This window comes from Eufriesea mexicana, unplaced genomic scaffold (assembly GCF_001483705.2).
Source record: "Eufriesea mexicana isolate 0111107269 unplaced genomic scaffold, ASM148370v2 scaffold1146, whole genome shotgun sequence".
NCBI classification, from domain to species: domain Eukaryota; kingdom Metazoa; phylum Arthropoda; class Insecta; order Hymenoptera; family Apidae; genus Eufriesea; species Eufriesea mexicana.
The window spans coordinates 1677425-1698409 of NW_016909275.1; positions in this window are offsets into that span (position 1 = coordinate 1677425).

Sequence of the window (20985 nt, forward strand, 5' to 3'; positions counted from 1 at the left end):
ATTTTTCTTCTGCCTACTGATTAAATATTTTCCTGTAATTAAAATGCAGTGAACGAAGAGATATTATAAATAAATTGTGTTCCATACTCTTCACGTTATGAAAGATTAAGTACGAGATTTTACTTCATATTATTTACAGTGAGATTATATAAGAAGATAAATTAGAAAATTTTGTGAGATTTATTTCTGACAATGTAGATTATTAGCTCTTATTTATGTTCTAATTACTGATTAAATATTATGCTGTATTTGAGTGTAGTGAAAATGATATTATAATTAAATCCTAGTTTATTGGTCCTGTTATTGTCATAATTGGCTGATATGTGGACCTCCTATATTTTGGTTTCAATTATTAATTAAATATTTTCTTACATTTAAATGGTTTTCATGATAATTAAGGTTCAAGGGCATAATAAACAAATTTGATATGTTTTATTCGTAGAAATATAATAAAAGATGTTAATGTTTTTGTTTAGATTACATTGTTTTTTAATTGTAGATAAATATATGAATCATTACGAATTGAGCTTGGAGTATTAATTATCTTATGTTGATTACTTTGAGCAAATTGCTGGGTTTCACGTATGAAGTAATTATTCCAGAGTAAATGACGTAGTGTGAATTAGTTTTGAAATAGTGATTGCTTCGCTCGTGGATACGATGATGGTGACTTTGAATAATTTATTGGATTTTGCGTAGTGTGCTATTGGTAATAAATTGCTGGTGGAGATTGCATGAATGAAGTTTAAAGTTAAATGACACTTTTAAGCAGCTGTTGACAGCATTTTTAAGAAATACAAACTTCCTCTAATATCTAATATTGATTGCCAATTTTTAATTAATTATTAAAATTAATTAGGCTCGAAAATCTTTTACACAGTGTGAACAATTTTCAAAACCGTATAATTATTTTAGTCTTTGTCTATCTTGTACATAACATGTATCGAAGAGAACAAATTTTTCATATACTTAACTGTGAGAAATTTTACATATGCAAATTTCATAAATCATAAATAATATGCATGTATACACTTTTGCAATTTTATTATTCTTTATCCCTTATAAATTTAAAAATAATTTAACAAAATGAACCGACAAATATATTTAATTCTTGAAAAATTTATCAGAATAAGAGGAAGGTAAATGAAACAAATGTAGTAACACCATCAGATAATGAAACAAATAGTCAATTCCAATCACTTAAATCATCGCGAAAGATGACACATGGCCATTTTCATCTATTCCCCTTTCGAGTGGCATACTTCGATATTAAATATCAAATATAAGTTGGAAACGTCGTTTGAAACAATACCCTCTCGTATCCATTCTCTCTCGTTCACCACTTCCCATAAAACCTGTTATAAATTTCCCAAACGCCGGCTAAATCTATTTATCTTCCAGCCGCGAAGAGATCTCGAAATGTCTTCTGGATATTCCCCATGTGGCGGACCAATGCAAGTGGCCCCGGAAACTTTGGTATCCAGGGATTATGGGAGGGTTTTCAATTAAACGACCCATCCTGGGATCCCGAAAAACGAGCACGAAAGATCCGTGTATTTGGATCGAATCGCTGATTTATTTAGTAACTTAAGAAACGAATAATTAATTTGAGACACCCTAAAATTAGAACGGTCACTGTCAATTTATTGATCGTCAAGGTACCTATTTTAGAGTCGCAGACAAAATTTGTATTTTCAATTTGTATTTTTAGCTAGAAAATTATTAATTTATTTTGTCACCGTGTATATAGATATCGAGTTGCTGATTTATTTCCATAAAGCTTAGGAACTTAAGGAGGGAATAATTAATTTGGTACCTAACCTAACCTAAAATTACGAAGATCACTGTCAATTTATTGATCGTCATGGTACCTATTTTAGAATCGCAGAAAAAAATTATATTTTCATGATAGGTAGAAAATTATTAATTTATTTTGTCACCGTGTATATAGATATCGAGTTGCTGATTTATTTTCATAAAGCTTAGGAACATAAGAAGGGAATAATTAATTTGGCACCTAACCTAATCTAAAATTACGAAGATCATTAACAATTTATTGGTCGTCATGATACCTATTTTAGAATCGCGGAAAAAATTTATATTTTCATGGTAGCTGGAAAACTATTAATTTATTTTATCGTACATACAAATATCGCGTTACTGATTTATTTCCATAAGACATTGGAACTTAAACAGCGAATAATATTCGGTGAAATAATTCATTTGCGACGCCGAAAATTACGAAAGTCAGTATAAATTTATCGTATGCCCTGGTATTAATTTTAGAAGCGTAGAAAATAATTTTTACTGTCATAGCACCTGCAAAATTACTGATTTATTTGGTCATCCTGCACATATAATGAATATCGTGCCACCCGATGAATTTTTTTAAATCTATAGAGTTGTACAGCGTTTAACTAGTGAATAATAATCGATGAAATAATTCATTTTCGACGAGGTGCTTTAAATTTATAGGAAAAATGATTGGAATCTATAAAATTTCGTGGAGGTTAGGAACAGGAAGCTTAGTTAATAGGTTAAGATTTGCTTAGATCTACTGTGTCCATTTCCGGGTGTTTACAGGCAATCCACAGATAGTTTGCACAGTTCTGGAATATGTAGACAAGCAACACATCATGGTATGTGACACACGATATAATGATTCGTATACACTATCCACGAATGTTTGCACGTGTGTTCCGCATCCATATCTAGGGATAGTTAGAAATCTTGTATGCAAATATCCCTAGTGTCTGCAGGCAATGTCCGATAACCTATACCTATCTCTGAATAAACTTTTACGAACAAATAAAAAGAAATACGTATATTATATCCGAAAGATTTGTCGATTATCATCTTTACTATAGATAAGTACTTATACGTGTGTGATTTATACCAATCTTGCTCTTTAATGTACCTAAACACGAATAGTATGATTGAACAAGAAATTTTTCCCAAAGATACTTTAATTACAGGACATTTACATTTTAATATAAATTATATAATATAGTCCAGTTTAATTTAATTTAATTGAGTTCAATTTAAAATTATTTGATAGTAATTTTCTTGTATTATTTATTTTTATTATTATTTAATTTTATTGTGTTATTTTATTGAATTTAAAATTATTCAAAATTATTTAAAAATTGATATATAAATAGCAATGTAGTTTAATGTACGTTCGTACATAATCAATTAATAAACTAATATAATTGATCCGGAATTGAAAAAAAAATTTTAATTGTGATTTTCATTGAACCACAATTAGAAAGATCAATCTATTCTCGAGCAATACAATAACACAGTGCGTGGAGTATTCAACGTGGTTCAAAAATGTTTTAATTAAGCTGTAGAGTTCTACTTTAAGAAAGAAAAATAAGAAAAAGGAAGGAAGGAGAAAAGAAATAAATAGCGAATGTTAATTGGATAGCTGGATACGCGAGTTGCTCGACGTGTTGATTTTATTTCGACAGACTTCTGACGCGAATTACCGAGTCTCTTGACGTTTGATATGGAGGCAAAAAATTTTCACATGTTACCTCGTAGTCGTTTCGCAAAAAAAAAATAACGCGAATGCGGCTTGTGACTAAAATTACGAGCTAATTCCGCGAATAATCTATGAACCGCTTCGAACGTCTGCTAGACAACACGGAGGTGTGTTAAAAATTATTTTCAATTTGTTCGTGAAATTTTCAGCAAGTAACTTTTAGAACGAAGTAAATGTTATAACATGTCTGAGTTTCGAAGAAAGTTCTTTTAATACCTTCAGCTATACCGGGTCACTTAACTCCAGGCTAAGTCTTTTAGTTCTTCGAGATTAAAATAGGAGGAAGGAAACAAAGTATGCGCTTCACTTTGAGGTTGCTATTAAGATTTCACCGATTATTTAGTTGGCAACTTGAATATCCTGTTTAGAAAATTCGCATAAGAAATATAATAGGTTCAACTGATTACTGAAACTTCATTTTAAAAAGATTGGATATCTGCAAATTCATGTAGAATATTAGATACTTTCTAGATTGGCTATTTAGAAATATTCTATTCCATTAAACATTTTAACGGATCAATCCTGTTTAATCAAGAAGATTATATTTATTATTATTTATATTAGAAACTATATTTATTATTATTATTTTATAGAAATTGTACAGAATATTTCATAGATTTTGATAGTATTTCTAGACACAAAGTGTACTATAAGAAAAGTAAGATAAAAATGTCACTTAAACGTAAATCTACACAAATTTTGTCAAAAAATCGTAACAAATACCTGTAAAATACCTTTATTTTAAATACATTTATAAAATATATTTATTTTAAATACATTTAATACATTTAAATACCTTTAAAATCACTGTTTATGATCTATCCCTACTATACTAGGCTAATAATAAATTTTTCAAAATTGCAAATTGCATTGGACATTTCCTTATCTACAAAGAATCACAATTTTCTCATTTCAAACCAAAGTTTAACTGATTTTATCTCCAATTTATGTGACCAAGTCTCCTAAATCCATCGTAAGGGTTTCCAAATACTATACAAATGCACGAGCAAATTGACCTAATCCAAAGGAAACCCTTGAAATTTGACTTAAAAATGGCCCAAAATCTCGAAGAATTCTGCAAGTCAATTCGACTCGTTGAATTCCTGTCAGTGATACACACGCAAACCTCTAACTCCACTTTCTACATCTTCATCCACACATCCAAGCGCTCTTAAGTTAATTAGCTGTCAAAAAATGGCAAAGGGTGCAAAGAATCCTCTAGGATTAATTCGACGAGCATGTTGGCATCACGCGATGCACGCATAAAATTCCAATCCCATGTTGGCGAATTAATACACACACCCAATAAGCTCCTGCAACCGCGCAACACGACACATGTTCCTCAACATCCGAGACGAACCGAACAGAACGACACGCGAGTTACATCGTGGAACGTGAATCACGCAGAGAAACCCACTAATTAAAAACACCGAAAGAGTTCTTCTAATTACGCTGACAAACATGCAAGGAACGTTGGTGATTAATTAACGAACGCAGATACATATTTATTTATTCGACGAAACGTACGAGCGATCGATGGCCAGCCTAATTAAACGAAACTCCATTAAACGCGAAATTTGTTTACACAAATGTTTATTGTCCGGCAGAAATCGTTACCGATCTTCGCTGACCGAGAGAAACTCGGTATGCCCATCTGCCGATAATTTTTAAATATTAATCAACCTTTGCTGAGGTAATCTAGCTTTGATCTCGAGGAGGTCTAAATAGGGTACAGAGGCTGACAGATTTCGCTTGGAAACTTTCTTCCTGGGAGTTGCGAGTGGTTAATGGGACTGAAAGACGTGATTTAAGGACTGGTTGGTCGAATTGAAACAGAGTAATGAGCTGAATATCGTTTCGATTAAGCGGTGTTTCTAGAAAGGTGGAATTTCAGGTGATCAGCTTAGGGGTCCTGCTTATGAGACTTTGAATGGAATTTATGTCTTCCTTCGAATGTTCCAGACATTCGGGCATTAAATATTTTTTGGAATGCTTTCTCGATGGTTATAGTGTGTTCTTGCATGCTGGTTTAGTAATTAATATTCTAATGGAAGGATATTAAAATTCGTAATTAGTCGTACATTATAAACTCGAATTTCTAATATCATAGCGCGCGTCTATCTCTGATATATATGTGAAGTTATGAAGACTATAATATAGTCTGTCAATAGCATCATCTATCAAGGATGACTTAAAATACAGGCCTTATTAACACACCTGGTGTATAATTATTTAGACTGCTATGTGTAACTACGTCAATTACCTTACGTGAAATATTGGTATATACAAAATTGAAAATTACTAAATATTTATTAATACTCTAAGTAAATTGAAAATATATGTACAGAAATTTTCCAAATTCCTCGTGTCGAATTTCAAAAGAAATGTAATAGGAAAGGAATAAATTTTGTCGAAAACCTCTTCGAAATTTTTCCGAGATATCTTAGAAAATTTCCCAGAAATTTTTCCAAATTTATCTATACTCTATTCCACAAAATCTAAGAATAGAAATTTTTCTTTACAAACACTCCCATTCAAAAAAAAAGAAACGAAGAAAAAGATAATTTCAAAAATTAATAATTAATAATTAATATAATAATAATTAATAATTCTAAAAATTCTTTTATTCTCGATTCCATGAAACCCCCTCAAAAAGAAAGAAAATTCTTTCAATTTCTTCTTGAATCGATATCAAACCCATTGACGGGATATTAAAAATCGAAACCAGTAATATATTGCGCATGCGTCACGCAGAAATGAGGATGCGACAGTTCACGTGCAATTTCCGCTCGCACTTTCTTGCCGAGTGAAAGATTTCGTGGAGGCGTGTAGAAACCCGAAGGATCGTGATCGAAGACGATTAATTGCGCTACCCCTCCTCTCTCACCGTGCATGACACGTCCAGGTGAAAACGTGTTCGCCGCGTTTAGCCGCGTGGAATACGAACAAGGGGCCCCTATGAACACCGAGCACGAAAATTCTATTTACACTTTCTTGAATATGAACGATACGGAACACGGGCCGCTGGAAACGTCTCTCGTGCACCTTCCATGGATCTGGGTCACGAAAGTGGACGATCGAAATCGAAACTGTCCTCGTATCGACGACTTCTTGGCCGTCCGATGCGATGAAAATTACTATATTTGTATCTAGATCGACGAAACAGCGGAGTTACGATCGATTGTTGACAATTGGACACTCAGATACAAATTTTAATATTAATTTTTTACTTTTTAATTCAAATTTTATATACTTTTCGAATATTTTCAATTTGTTTAAGTTTCCATTTACTTAAATTAATTTAGGGTGATTTTATTTAGTAATGTCTAATCGACTTTTGAAAAATTTCTTTAGAGTTCAACAAAGCAACCAAAATCCAATATAAATTAAAAGAACAATTTTGAAGAACAAATAACAATATTTAAAATACAATAATAATAATGTAATAACAAGAAAAAAAGGAAACACCATAAGCAACAAATAAAATATACATTATAATTAATAATAAATCGATAAATATCATCGTACTAAATTGTAAGTATATAACCTAAAATTTATAACAAATTCATCAATTGAAATTATATTTAATCCTACGACTCTCGTATGCATACGTAACTATAAAAGCTTATTACACGTCATTGCAATGATTTAATAAGTCTATTAAGAATCATCTAACGAAACCCATCGTGGAAGATGTCGCTAATGATCGACGCCATGTTGCATCCTGTTTCATATATAAATAAAGATTCCATGAAACCCCCTCAAAAAGAAAGAAAATTCTTTCAATTTCTTCTTGAATCGATATCAAACCCATTGACGGGATATTAAAAATCGAAACCAGTAATATATTGCGCATGCGTCACGCAGAAATGAGGATGCGACAGTTCACGTGCAATTTCCGCTCGCACTTTCTTGCCGAGTGAAAGATTTCGTGGAGGCGTGTAGAAACCCGAAGGATCGTGATCGAAGACGATTAATTGCGCTACCCCTCCTCTCTCACCGTGCATGACACGTCCAGGTGAAAACGTGTTCGCCGCGTTTAGCCGCGTGGAATACGAACAAGGGGCCCCTATGAACACCGAGCACGAAAATTCTATTTACACTTTCTTGAATATGAACGATACGGAACACGGGCCGCTGGAAACGTCTCTCGTGCACCTTCCATGGATCTGGGTCACGAAAGTGGACGATCGAAATCGAAACTGTCCTCGTATCGACGACTTCTTGGCCGTCCGATGCGATGAAAATTACTATATTTGTATCTAGATCGACGAAACAGCGGAGTTACGATCGATTGTTGACAATTGGACACTCAGATACAAATTTTAATATTAATTTTTTACTTTTTAATTCAAATTTTATATACTTTTCGAATATTTTCAATTTGTTTAAGTTTCCATTTACTTAAATTAATTTAGGGTGATTTTATTTAGTAATGTCTAATCGACTTTTGAAAAATTTCTTTAGAGTTCAACAAAGCAACCAAAATCCAATATAAATTAAAAGAACAATTTTGAAGAACAAATAACAATATTTAAAATACAATAATAATAATGTAATAACAAGAAAAAAAGGAAACACCATAAGCAACAAATAAAATATACATTATAATTAATAATAAATCGATAAATATCATCGTACTAAATTGTAAGTATATAACCTAAAATTTATAACAAATTCATCAATTGAAATTATATTTAATCCTACGACTCTCGTATGCATACGTAACTATAAAAGCTTATTACACGTCATTGCAATGATTTAATAAGTCTATTAAGAATCATCTAACGAAACCCATCGTGGAAGATGTCGCTAATGATCGACGCCATGTTGCATCCTGTTTCATATATAAATAAGATAAATATCATCTTACTAAATTGTAAGTACATAACCTAAAATTTATAACAGCGTCATAAATTGTAAGTACATAACCTAAAATTTATAACAAATTCATAAATTATAAGCACATAACCTAAAATTCATAACAAATTCATAAATTGTAAGTACATAACCTAAAATTTGTAACAAATTCATAAATTGAAACTACTGTTAATCCTTCGATTCACGTATGCATACGTAACTATAAAAGCTTATTACACGTCGTTACAATGATTTAATACGCCTATTAAGAATCATCTAACGAAACCCATCGTGGAAGATGGCGCTAACGATCGGCGCCATGTTGCATCCTGTTTCATCAGCAAAGCGCTTCGTTCGAACGCGCTTAGATACCCATCGACCATTATTTCTCGCCTCTCGCGTTGTAAATCGAGAGAAACGCTACTCGATCGTCGGTTTCCCGCGCGATGACGACATCAGATACCTCCTCGACGAGATCTGAGCCGCCATGGTGTGAGTGTTTCGCGGTCAATGGGGTGTGCGACGCGTTCTTATTAGGCGTTAAGTGGACTGCAATCTCGCGGTAATTCGATTGGAGACCGACGAGCGTGGATGAAAAGTACGTTTCAGATCGTCAGAGGAATTTTCAGTCGTCTCCATCGCTCTGTGAGAGACGCTCTGTGCCCTACTTTCGTTCTCTTCTAATCGCTATATGGCTCGCGATTCGAATTGCAAATTATTCGATTAATTTTTATTCATATTTTACCGGTACGACGCAGATTTTCCATTTTCTGGACGCACTTAGGCGAATGAAGTTGAGGATCCGTGTCTTCCAAGGGCAACAACGTTTTATTTGTATTTTATTTTGTAAGTGAACGAAATTTCGAGGTAGTTTCCTTTTTCTATTTGGAATTTTCTATTTTTGACCGGGAAAATTATTTTAGAAAGTAATTTATATTTTATGAAATTATTTATGGATGAAGTACTTTTTAATTATACTTCTCACTGGGTCGAATATATATGTTTGTTTTGTATTTTTCAAGATGGTGTATCGACGTGTTAGATATTTATAAAATTTGGAGGGAAAAGTATTTTGCTTAATTTCTAATTTTACTGAAGAACAATTATGACGCTATCCAACTGTGCAGATTCCACTCATAAACTGAGTTAACGTTTCCAACTTTCTACTTTGAACTGTTGATATTTACTAACTCTTGGTTTAAGCGTATAATTACGCAAGTGTATCGGTGTAGTAAGATTTCATCTAGATAAGTGGAGTCCTACGAGCGAGTTGTGCTAATAATTATTGGATAAATTGCAACAACCTACGTGTTGGATCAAGTTAATATATACAGGGTGTCTTCTCCTAATCTTCGTCATTCTCAAACATAATCAACATATAATAAAATCAAAATGAAATTAAAATTAAATGATTGAAGATCTAAACGTAATTATTCACTATATTTAATTAAAAATAGCAATTAAGAGCAACCACACTGGTACTTCAACTTGAGTAATACTATATACAGGGTGTCTCTTTACAAATTGTCAAATACCTAAAGCGAAATTAAATTGAATAAAAATTAGATGATCTACAATCGATATATCCCAATCAAATTATTAATACTAAATTTACTACGACTGGTCAAATAATCAATAAATGAGCCAAAAATATAAATAAATAAATAAAAGAGAAAATATATATACAGAAAGAAAATTGATTGTAATTGTGCAAGAAAGGAAGTCACAAAGACAAGTGCTCAACATTATGAAATTACACGATTTTGTTATAAATCCAGTATAAACATTCGAGACTAGCTGCGTTTCCATAGTTTTACAATTTAATCTCAATTTCGTACATTTTGCTTCACCGAATCTGTATCGATAAATGAATAAGTAAACGTCTGGAGCAACCCAAGTAACAGGTTTAACGAACACAAATTAAACTCGGAGTAAGACACAAGAACAACACCACCATCAGACTATCAAGCAAATGTCTGCCTTCTCTCCGGCAGAACAACGTCCCTTTCTTAATTCTGTTTGTCTCGGTCTGTTTCGAGAAACAGCACGTGCAACCGGACAAGCAACGAGACTTTCCTCGAGCGTGTAAAAGCTCGGCGAAAAATTCAGTCACGTTCTTGGTGGTGGGGGAAAGTTAAATCATACGTCGTTGAGCGTCCACTCGAAATTAATCACTGTCGTTCGTTCCCGATAGTTTTCATTACCCTGTTACGCATTCTGAATACGGTATATTCAATTTCCCACGGTCGTTTCCCTTTCTCCGCGTCTATTTCGCATTCCCAAAAGCAAAGAGACGACGTGAATTAGAATGGAAGCGTAACGCGCTCGAGAGGCGAATCGCGGTCGCCATTTTAACGCTATACTCCGTGCCGCGCGAACTGGCGGGAAATATGAACTACATATGCACGGCGCGGGGTCAAAACAAGACTGCCAACAGTTATTAACAGTTAATAACTGTAAACACGATATCGGTATGGTGGAAAACGATAGTTGCGTAATTAGGCTGATTAGATGACACACGACATCTATGTACAATCACTGTGACTATAGTTATTATTCGAGAATGTTCTCTTTCAGGAGCCAATGGCTCATTCTAGCTATGTTAGTCACTTGCTTAAGAGATACAAATGTAATAAGGATCGCTTTACAAATATATATGAATCCACTGCCCAGTTTAACAAAATTATAAAATTATTATAACCTAACCTAACCTAATTTAACAAAGACTGAAACTTCTCAAGAGATACAAGTCGTCCCGTCCAGTTTAACAGATACAAATGTAACAAGGTTCGTTTTACAAATATATGTATATACGAATCCACTGCCCAGTTTAACAAAATTATAAAATTATTATAACCTAACCTAACCTAACCTAATTTAACAAAGACTGAAACGCGTTTTTCTGGTCCCTGTATATAAGAAAAGAAGCTGAATTTCATAATTCGTCTCTGAACATTAAGTTTGGCAACCATAACAGTGATCACGTGAACGTTTGTTTATATTCTCTACCCTTTTCGGTTGAATGAAGTATAGAATTATTAAAAGAGTCAAAATATGAATTTCTTCAGACATTTTAATTTCCCATTCGCTGAAAATGTATCAATTGACAAATAAGAATAGGTAATTGTGCATACTTTTTTATTTTCATCGTATCAATTTAATTAATATCGATCAGGTATATTAAGTTCATGCACACGTTAGTGTATTTAAGAATTAACAACGTGTTGCGTCTTGTATGTCATAGAGAAGTGTTAAATAGTAGAGTAAGAAATTGGATGAAGATGTACCGAGAGGAATGTAGTCCGTAGATTGTGCGGAGTTCGCGTTAGGTGGTGTCAGAGTTTCATACTGTTAATTTGGTAAGTTCATGCTCTAACAAGGGAAGTTACCATTCTTAGGATTCTGGTATTTGTTCCGTCGAGTTCAAGTTATTCTTGGCTCTGGGTATTTTAGGAATTAGGATGATGCTTTTGTCAGAGAAGGTCTTCAAATTTGAACAGTTCTGTCAATCAATTGATGTAAATTTCATTCGTGTGTGTGTGTCTTCTTCTTTTTGTTTGTAGTATTGCTTATGGTTTTTATTTCTGTCAATTTTTTATTAACAAATTTATTCTTCTTAAGGAGGGAGGGACATTGTTTGTTATTTTCATTTCTATGGAATTTGTGTTCTCAAGCAAACCTTCTTTTAAAAAATTTCAATTTTCTTGGCGCCTTTTATTTTTCCTTTCATAGCATTGCTTATTGCTTTTATTTCTGTAGAGTTTATATTAATAAACTTGCACTGTTTTCTTATTACTGATGTTTTTGCTCTCATTGCTAATAACACTCGAACTGGAATTTTTTCATATTACAATTCTTTCCTCTGCTATTATAGGATTCCTCTATTGCATTTCTAGCTGACTCTGCAATATTTCTCTTACGGATTTTTCTTACAGAAGAAGATCAATTTCGGTGGAAATGGACACCGGGTATATAATATATAGAGATCGAGTGTAACTTAATTCGCATTTTGTGGGTCATAACTCTCCCTGAAAATTTCTACGATCTTTTACAACACAACGTGTGCAAGGTGAAAAGTATAAGAAAATTGTAGACTGATATTTTCTCCATTAATTGGAGTATCATTGAAAATGTCGAGAATGCCTTCCTCTCGCGAGTAATTAGAGTTTCTGATTTTTCGAATATTTTTAGAATGCTTTCAATTATCAAACCGTCACGATTATTCGTGGAAAGTGTAATAACAGTAATAAGAATATTTCTATGTTCGAAGCACCCTGTGACTTTTAGATTAACTATCACTAGCACAGATATTCGCACATGAATAATTCATCCCTATCAAATATTCATGCGTTTTCAATATTCAATCTAAATACCAAGTATCACAATAACCAAACCAAAAAGAAAAAAAAAATTCAGTAAAATCACTACAGGGACACTAGCACTTGAAGAATTCAATTTCCTTCGAAATTTTCTCCATTTTCTAAATCTCATGAATTTCCTTGTGCACCTGCTATATCTTCGAATAGATAAATTAATAAATAAATAAATATTCGAGACTAAATATTAAAAAATAGTTCAAAGATACTTGAAATTTGTATGGTATTCGAGAAAATTTCGAGCATTTTAAAATTTTAGCCTATGGAAAGGAAACAAAGCATGGGAAGGAGAGAAAAGAAATAAAATATTTCACAGTGGCTATTACGGGTGATTTGTCGAGATGTACAAGCTTCGAAGTTAAAAAGAGGGAAAGAATGGAGGTTCATGGTAACAGACAGTTCACAGTACCCAACTTTTCCACCTAAATCTCATGGTAATCCTCGTAGTCTAACTTTGTCCGTCTATCTAAATTACCTACAACCCCTAACATTAACCACTTTCACACTTTTCACTACCCTTCTCATTCTGCAACGTTGACCAATTAGAGAATTCGCAAATTGCAGACAAATTTATTAATTCTACCATCAAACTAAAGAGAACGATTAACATAAAATAAAGAATTCACTAATTATTACTGAAATCCATATAATATTATAATATATGATATTATAACCAAATAATTATTTTGGATAAAATAATAAATTTAGTTCCTAAAATTTGTAAATCTATTTTTGAATATTAGACGTACAATTTAGAAATTTGAAAGAATTTTTGAAGATTTAATAAAGCTGCCATCAAGTATCACTATAATTACTAATAATACTTTGTTAATTATTTTAAAAAAGAAATATTAGTAATTACAATGTAATAATAATTTATCCAAACACTCTAATAATATTTATATAATATTCACATAATTTCTCCAGAATAGAGACACCTAGAACAACAAACTAATATTGTCTGCAAATTGCAGACAAATTTGTTAATTCTACCATCAAACTAAATAGAAAGATTAATATTTAGAAAATAATTTAATAATTATTATTGAAAACAATATAATATCATGATATATGATATAACCAAATAAATATTTTGGATAAAATAATAAATTTAATTCCTAAAATTTGTAAATCTATTTTTAAATATTAGACGTACAATTTAGAAATTTGAAAGAATTGTTGAAGATTTAATAAAGCTGCCATCAAGTACCATTATAATTACTAATAATACTTTATTAATTATTTTAAAAAAGAAATATTAGTAATTATAATGTAATAATAATTTATCCAAACACTCTAATAATATTTATATAATATTCACATAATTTCTCCAGAATAGAGACACCTAGAACAACAAACTAAACAACGAGCACAACATAATTCAAGACACAAGGGCCTAAAACAAAAGGAAACCTAGGTCCTGTCTCAAGACGGAAATTCTACATCCACACCCTCTCCAAAAACTTCCCTCTATATGCACGAACTTCCCCCATACATCATCCCTATTTTTTCCTCCAATGAAACGCAGTCGTCTGGTACAACAAAACCAAGAACAAGCCAAGTTTTCAACCAGCTGATACATATTTCTTGCTTCCAATAAATCACACAAAATCTGAAAATTCAATCCTTCTAGATACGACCCTGATGGTCGAAAAAATTAATCCCGAGAGCCATAATCAGAATAATGATTCGAATCCTAGGTATTTTGAAAAATTAATATCCACATTGCATACTCTGAATTTCTATTTCCAAAATAATAATTTTACAATAATTTTTAACAATAATTTCATTTCCAAAACAAATACTCGAATGCTTGAAGTCTTTAGCCTAAGTACAAGGATCTAACATTATGCGAACGGTCATGTGAAAGTCTGTTAAGGACTCTGATAACATTCCCGAGCTCTAAGTGTGCAATGTCCGTGCAAATTCACAGATATTTTCTGAAATATCAATAATTATTAATTTTTATCACGAGGATAAAGAAATTCCGAATTTTTCAATAAAATTTTCCATAAAATAAAACACTTCGTTTCTGTAAAAGTCAAACCGTAGTAGTAAAATGCAATCATAATTCTCGTGCATATAGAATGCCAAAATTTTTCCAAAAGTGACCAATTTTCGAAGCTTTTACTAAAAACAAACAAAAATTCGTGGCCAGTGATTTCAAAAGAATTTGATAGTTGCAATGTTGAAAGAATCGAAGAACATTCTCTGGGCTGTCTAAAACGCAGGGCAATATTTTCCAAGCAATATTTTCGGGGTTGTGAAAAATTCGAGCGAAGGGTGAGGGATTTTTTTGCGAAAAGGGCGAAATATTTGCGGGCGGGGCTCGATCGTGCATTTGGAAAGGCGGCTTTCGGAAAAGCCAGATCGCGGTAACATTCACGCAGGGCCGGTTTTCAACGAATCGCGTCCACGATCTCGCGAAACGGTCGCGCTCTGTTTCCATCGGCCTTTCGCTTTCCACTTGCGTGCAACTGCCAGATAGATTTACGCATTAATTGTCAATTACCGGCGAACCGGAGTACCCGGGGTCGTTACTTAACGAGACGAGAGCGTTCGACACGGAGAGAACAGATTGAGTCGTGTACCAATGTTCTGCGGGGTGGTCGATGGCGATTGCTATATACACTTCTGTCCCTTTACATGCCGTGGGAAAGAATGTCGTCTGGAAATTCGTCCAGACGCTTCGCAATTTTTTTCAGAATTTTTGAAAATTTCGGTGATCTTGGGTTTATGCAAATTTTCATGCAATTATATAAATGGCTTTAAATAATATAGAAGATTTTTTGTTTTATTATGTTTAAGTGAAATTTGTGTGATCGATGAATTGTTTTAGGTTTATTAAGATTACTATATTTGGAATTTGGAGGAAGTAGTGCCTTCTTTTTTTCCGATTTTGTAGAAGAATTTGGGTGATTTTTGGATTTGTGTCTATGGAAGCTTTGCAGAAATTAGAATTGGTTTAAACATTTTAGAAGAGTATAGATTTTCCCTCTATTATAGTTTAATGAAATTTGTATGGACGATAGATTATTTTAGATTTATTAAGATTATTATGTCTGGAATTTTAGGGAAATAGTGTCTTCTTTCTTTCTAATTTTTTAGAGGAATTTGGGTGATTTTTAGATTCGTGTTTATAGAAGCTTTGAAGAAATTAGGAGGTTTTAAACATTTTAGAAGAGTATAGATTTATCCTTTTTTATAGTTTAGTGAAATTTGTGTGATCGATGGATTGTTTTAGATTTATTAAGATTATTATATTTGGGATTTTAGAGAACCATTGATTTGTTCTTCCCTTTTTAATTTTTTAGTGAAATTTGCATTAGGATATTTACATTTGTATTAATGGAAATGTTGATGTCATTATTCAAAAGAATTTAAATATTTTAGAATAGTATAATTTTGGGTTAAAAATTATTTTAGGTTTGATGGAATTATTAGATCTGTAATTTTAGTGAAGCATTACCTTTTCTTTTTAATTATAAAAATTACGCATTCGGTATTTGGTTCTTAAATTATATACATGGTGGGATTAATATTATTGGAACAGGATTGTAATCAATTTAAAAAGGCATTTCTTATTTTTATATTTTAACACAATTTGTATGGTTGATAAATTAATTCGAAGTAATTTTGAAAGTTTAAAAGAATATCATTTTTGTTTTATATTCTTTATGCAGATATTTGTGTGAGTTTTGGATTTATGTATATGAGGAGATTTATATACTGTAATGCTCGGTTAAATTGCAGTGGTCTATCCCTACTATTCATCCACCACTCAGTGTCTCGAGCTTAGCGAAACCTAATATGGTTGACAAGAAGGAGAATCGATAAAACGAGGAGAAAGAAGGCATGCAGTAAAGAAAGTTTCACTTTCCGTAATTTTCATCCTTTTTGAAAATGATACCAATACCTTGCTACGATCCCTCCATTAACTATACTAATTACATTCCACTATTATCTTTGTATGCAGATTTAAATATAAAGAAACTACTAAATTACGAAACTCACATATATATAATAGAATAAACGATTGTTCTGTTCAATAACGTTGGAAAGCTGTTACCGTGAAGCAATTGGACTAACATTATAATTCTAGAGCAGCGTTTTAAAATTTATAGCAAAATTTATGACCCGGTTAAATTTAAATGCACACCAGAATGGACAACTGGTTCGATGCTCCAGAAAAAAGTTATCCTGAAAACTCATTCTGGTAACTTAAAAATTTTATAGATCTCTTATTTCCTTTTCTTTTTCCCAATATTTTACTCCGAATAATAAAAAAGATGCATTTAAATAAAATATATCCGAAAATTTTGAACAATGCAAAATTTCTTCCCTTCCCCATTAGAAATTTCTTCCCCAATAGTAACAGACATAATTTCTTCACTGGATAGGTCAATTCTTTTCATAAACTATTATCTAAATATGTCTAATTTATTTCGTTCATTCTGTCACTTCTTCATTTGTATTTAATATGTAACGTCCTCCGTATAGAATTTGTTAAATCTGCAAATGTACACTAATGGGGCTGATTATTAACCCTTTGCACTGGAGAGGTGAGCTTCAGTCACCATTTCATAAAATTTGGAAGATCGATGTTAATTAATATATCGAATTTAATTTAACGTAACAGCGTGCCAAGTATCGAAGTCATTTAATTCTACAATTCTATTATTATACAATTCTTCATTTACTGCTCAAAAAAGTATCGTCAGTTTCTTTGATTTTCTATTCTTCTCCAGCCAAAAAGGGTTAACTATATATAAATAAATAAATAAATAATTCGCACATAAAGATACGGGAAGTACAACCAACTTACATTTCCTCAATTTGTGGCACATTGACACTTGCCTAATGCTCACGCAACACTCGCAAGACCCAGGATCTACAGGTTCCGAGCCAACCTTTCGCACCTGATTTTCCAATCAGCCTCTCTATCTCTAAACTACATTCAATCCACTCCACTCTCCCGTATCCCCCTGAAAAAACCATATATCCCAGTCAACCGCTCTATCTCTGAGTTACGTCCAGCCTACTCAATACTTCCGTATAATACGTCGCGATAAAAATTCAAATAGCCCGACTCGCGCTCAAAAAACAGGCTGAAACAAAAAACTGACATAAGCAACAAGCCGTCAAAACGATTTACGTAACGATCACGCTACCAGTCGCGGAATATTGCACAATAAAGCATGCACGCAGAGCGTATTTGAAAATGCCACGAGTTAATTCACGGTTCAACGCTGAACGAACGCATTCACGAATCATTGGATTGTGCAGAGAGCTGCCGGGGATTCCCAGTGAAGAATAGCTCGTATCTCATCGCGTTTGCATGGGAACAGCCTCTCTTTCGCGTTCACGAACGCGAGCACCCTCTGTCGGCGCGGGCCTAACTAATAGGGTATCACGTGACGCAACATGGAGCCTGCAAACCGCGTGTTTCTCAAGACCGCGGATCAGCTGCAGCTTGGAGATGCCGCAACAATCGCGTAAGATGTCTTACTCGAGATAGACTCGTATGGAATTCGTCGGCCTGGCTGAGGAAACAGGGAACGAACGTAACAATGAGTCAACGAGTTTAAGAGCTCTCAAAACAGCCTGGCCCAGTTCGGGATGCCAATGTTAATTGGGACCAGTGATTTATTGTAGCTCGTTTATAATAGGAAGATTGAGGTTAGATGGCAGAGTTTGGATTGGGATAGTTTGAGAAGGTGGTTGGTTCGAAGAAATTGTATCGAGTATATTCTATATAACAGGTGGCTGGAAAAATTCGAAGCGTTTAAAACAGGAATTACTTAGTTTGAGGCAATGATATTAACACTAGGTTTATGGACGCTATCTGTATACCTATTTCTAAAGACACCTGTCACATTGACAGGTAAAGGAATCCACGTGCCTCCTTCTTTGAACGATTAGTTTAATTTAAAAACAATTATATATTATATTAATATAAGTCTTAATATAAGTTAACTAAATCTGATACCATTGTATAATTGGAACAACCCTGCCATTAAATTGACGGATTCCGTAAATCTAGTGTTAAAATTGATTATAGTGTGTCTCATGTGTGATAACAGATAATTGTTATTGAGTAGATAGGTGGTTCGTTGTGAGCAATGTTATAAATATTGATCATCCAGTTTGAGCTGAGTCTCAAATTATTGCTTGTTAAAATTGCAATAATTTTGAGCCGATAAAAATATTCCTTGCTTAATATATCATTTATTGATATTCACATAAATATTTATGTAATATATACAATTCTCAAAATATCAACGAGCTGGTATGAGCAATTTATTAGCAATTTCGAATAAAATTCCTATTTATATAGGTCAATGTCTCAAAATTCCAATCACCCCAGGCATACAGATAGAGTCTAATTTGAGCAATATTTTGAGAAATGTTTTGAGCAAGGTTAGTGTCTATATAAATAAAAATAGGAAAATGACAGAATCTACATAATAATAATATAATAAATGTACATATTTATAGCTGAAATTGGCACGTGCCTGGAGACTTCAGGCAATTCCAACGATCTAGGGAATTAATGTCGTACACCTTACACGAGATAAACTATTTCAGCTTGTCCCGAGCAAAAAAGGAATTCGCGGGGAAACAATGGAGGCCGCGATAGAGAACGAAAGTACCCTAACGATGAATTAACGAGGTAAAGCGGTGACTTTGAGACCACCGCGAAATTACATATAATAAGATCGCTTAGGCCTTGTTCCTAGGGAATTTTTCCTGAAAATTAGATACTTTCACCGCAGTGTGCGTCGCGAAATAGATCCCGCGGTAAAATAATATAAACCGCCCCGTTACGGAAAAGTGAAAGCATGCGAATTACGTGGGACCATGAGAACCGTGTCCATCATGGTAGAAAATTTTGCGCGGGAACAATTGAACGTGTTTTGAATGAACAAAAATCGTTGGAGGTGGTTTGAGAAAATTTCGACGACTTCGTCGTGAATAGAAAGTGAAAATGGTATACTTACGTACACCTAATTGCTTCGATACTTAAGACAGTAGTATGTCAGCATAATGTCAGAAATTATGCTAGGAATTAGAATTCTAGCGCTGGTCGTTTCGATGTTTAGGTTATGTTCGGTAACACTCCTTTTGGAAAGTTAAAACTGAGATTTAAATTGGTAATAATGATATTATTGTCTTATTAATTTAGTAATATTAAAATTCGAATATAATTTATTCCTATGTTATTATTATATTATTAATATTTATTTATATATTTCGATAAATCATTTTCGCAGTTATTAAAAAGTTCCACTCGTGATAGAAGCTTCTTTTCGAGTTAAGCTTTATCCCAGTTCTTATCTGCATAATAAGAGCTTAAAAGTGGCAACAATTTTCTTAGAGTTCACCAATTACTTTTCAATTTTAATCAATTTTCAAAATTCCCCACACAGAAAATCGATAAGAAGGTTCGTAAAATCCACAAAGCTGAAGGAATATATACGAAAATATAGGAAGACAGAACGAAAATCAATGTAACTCGTCTGGAATATTCGATCCACGTAGTTATCCCTAACGAACCTAACCTCACTTCGCCCCAATCAGTTGTAATCAACTCCATTTCCAGTGCGATTCTACATAACTCCAAATCCTAGAACCACGTACAAAATGTGCAGTATTCCGCGGAATTTCTCTTGCATGGAATACCATTTCCAAGATTCATATCTCGACGTGTAAAAATCGCCGCCATGTTCGCTTATCCGGTTCGAAAGTTCAGCTGAAGAAACGAGAAGAACTTCCGGTTATCGACGTAAGATATCGTGCATTTACGGTTTCTATCAGATCCCTTTATCTTCCTTTCTAACACGAAGCCACGAAAGCATTCGAAACGTTGGCCAATCCCTGCATAGAAAGTTAATGAAGATAATTAAAAGTATCCGTTCGTTGCGGAGGAACACGGGATCAACGAGATTCTTGTTCGATAGATCGAGCTGTACACGAGCCTCGACACGCACTCCCGCCGTTTATCTGTTTTCCTGTTTTACCATTGCCTTCTTGTTTCCCCGGCTAATTCGATTTTATTGCCATGCTGGTCGAAATGAAGTCGAAACGACCCTTTTCACGGAAACTTTATTAACGCGCAGGTCGGAGTGACGCTGGGATGAAGGGCAGCTGAGATTGAGAATCTGATCCAGGTAAATGGCTGTTCTCTCGAATTCGGGCTGT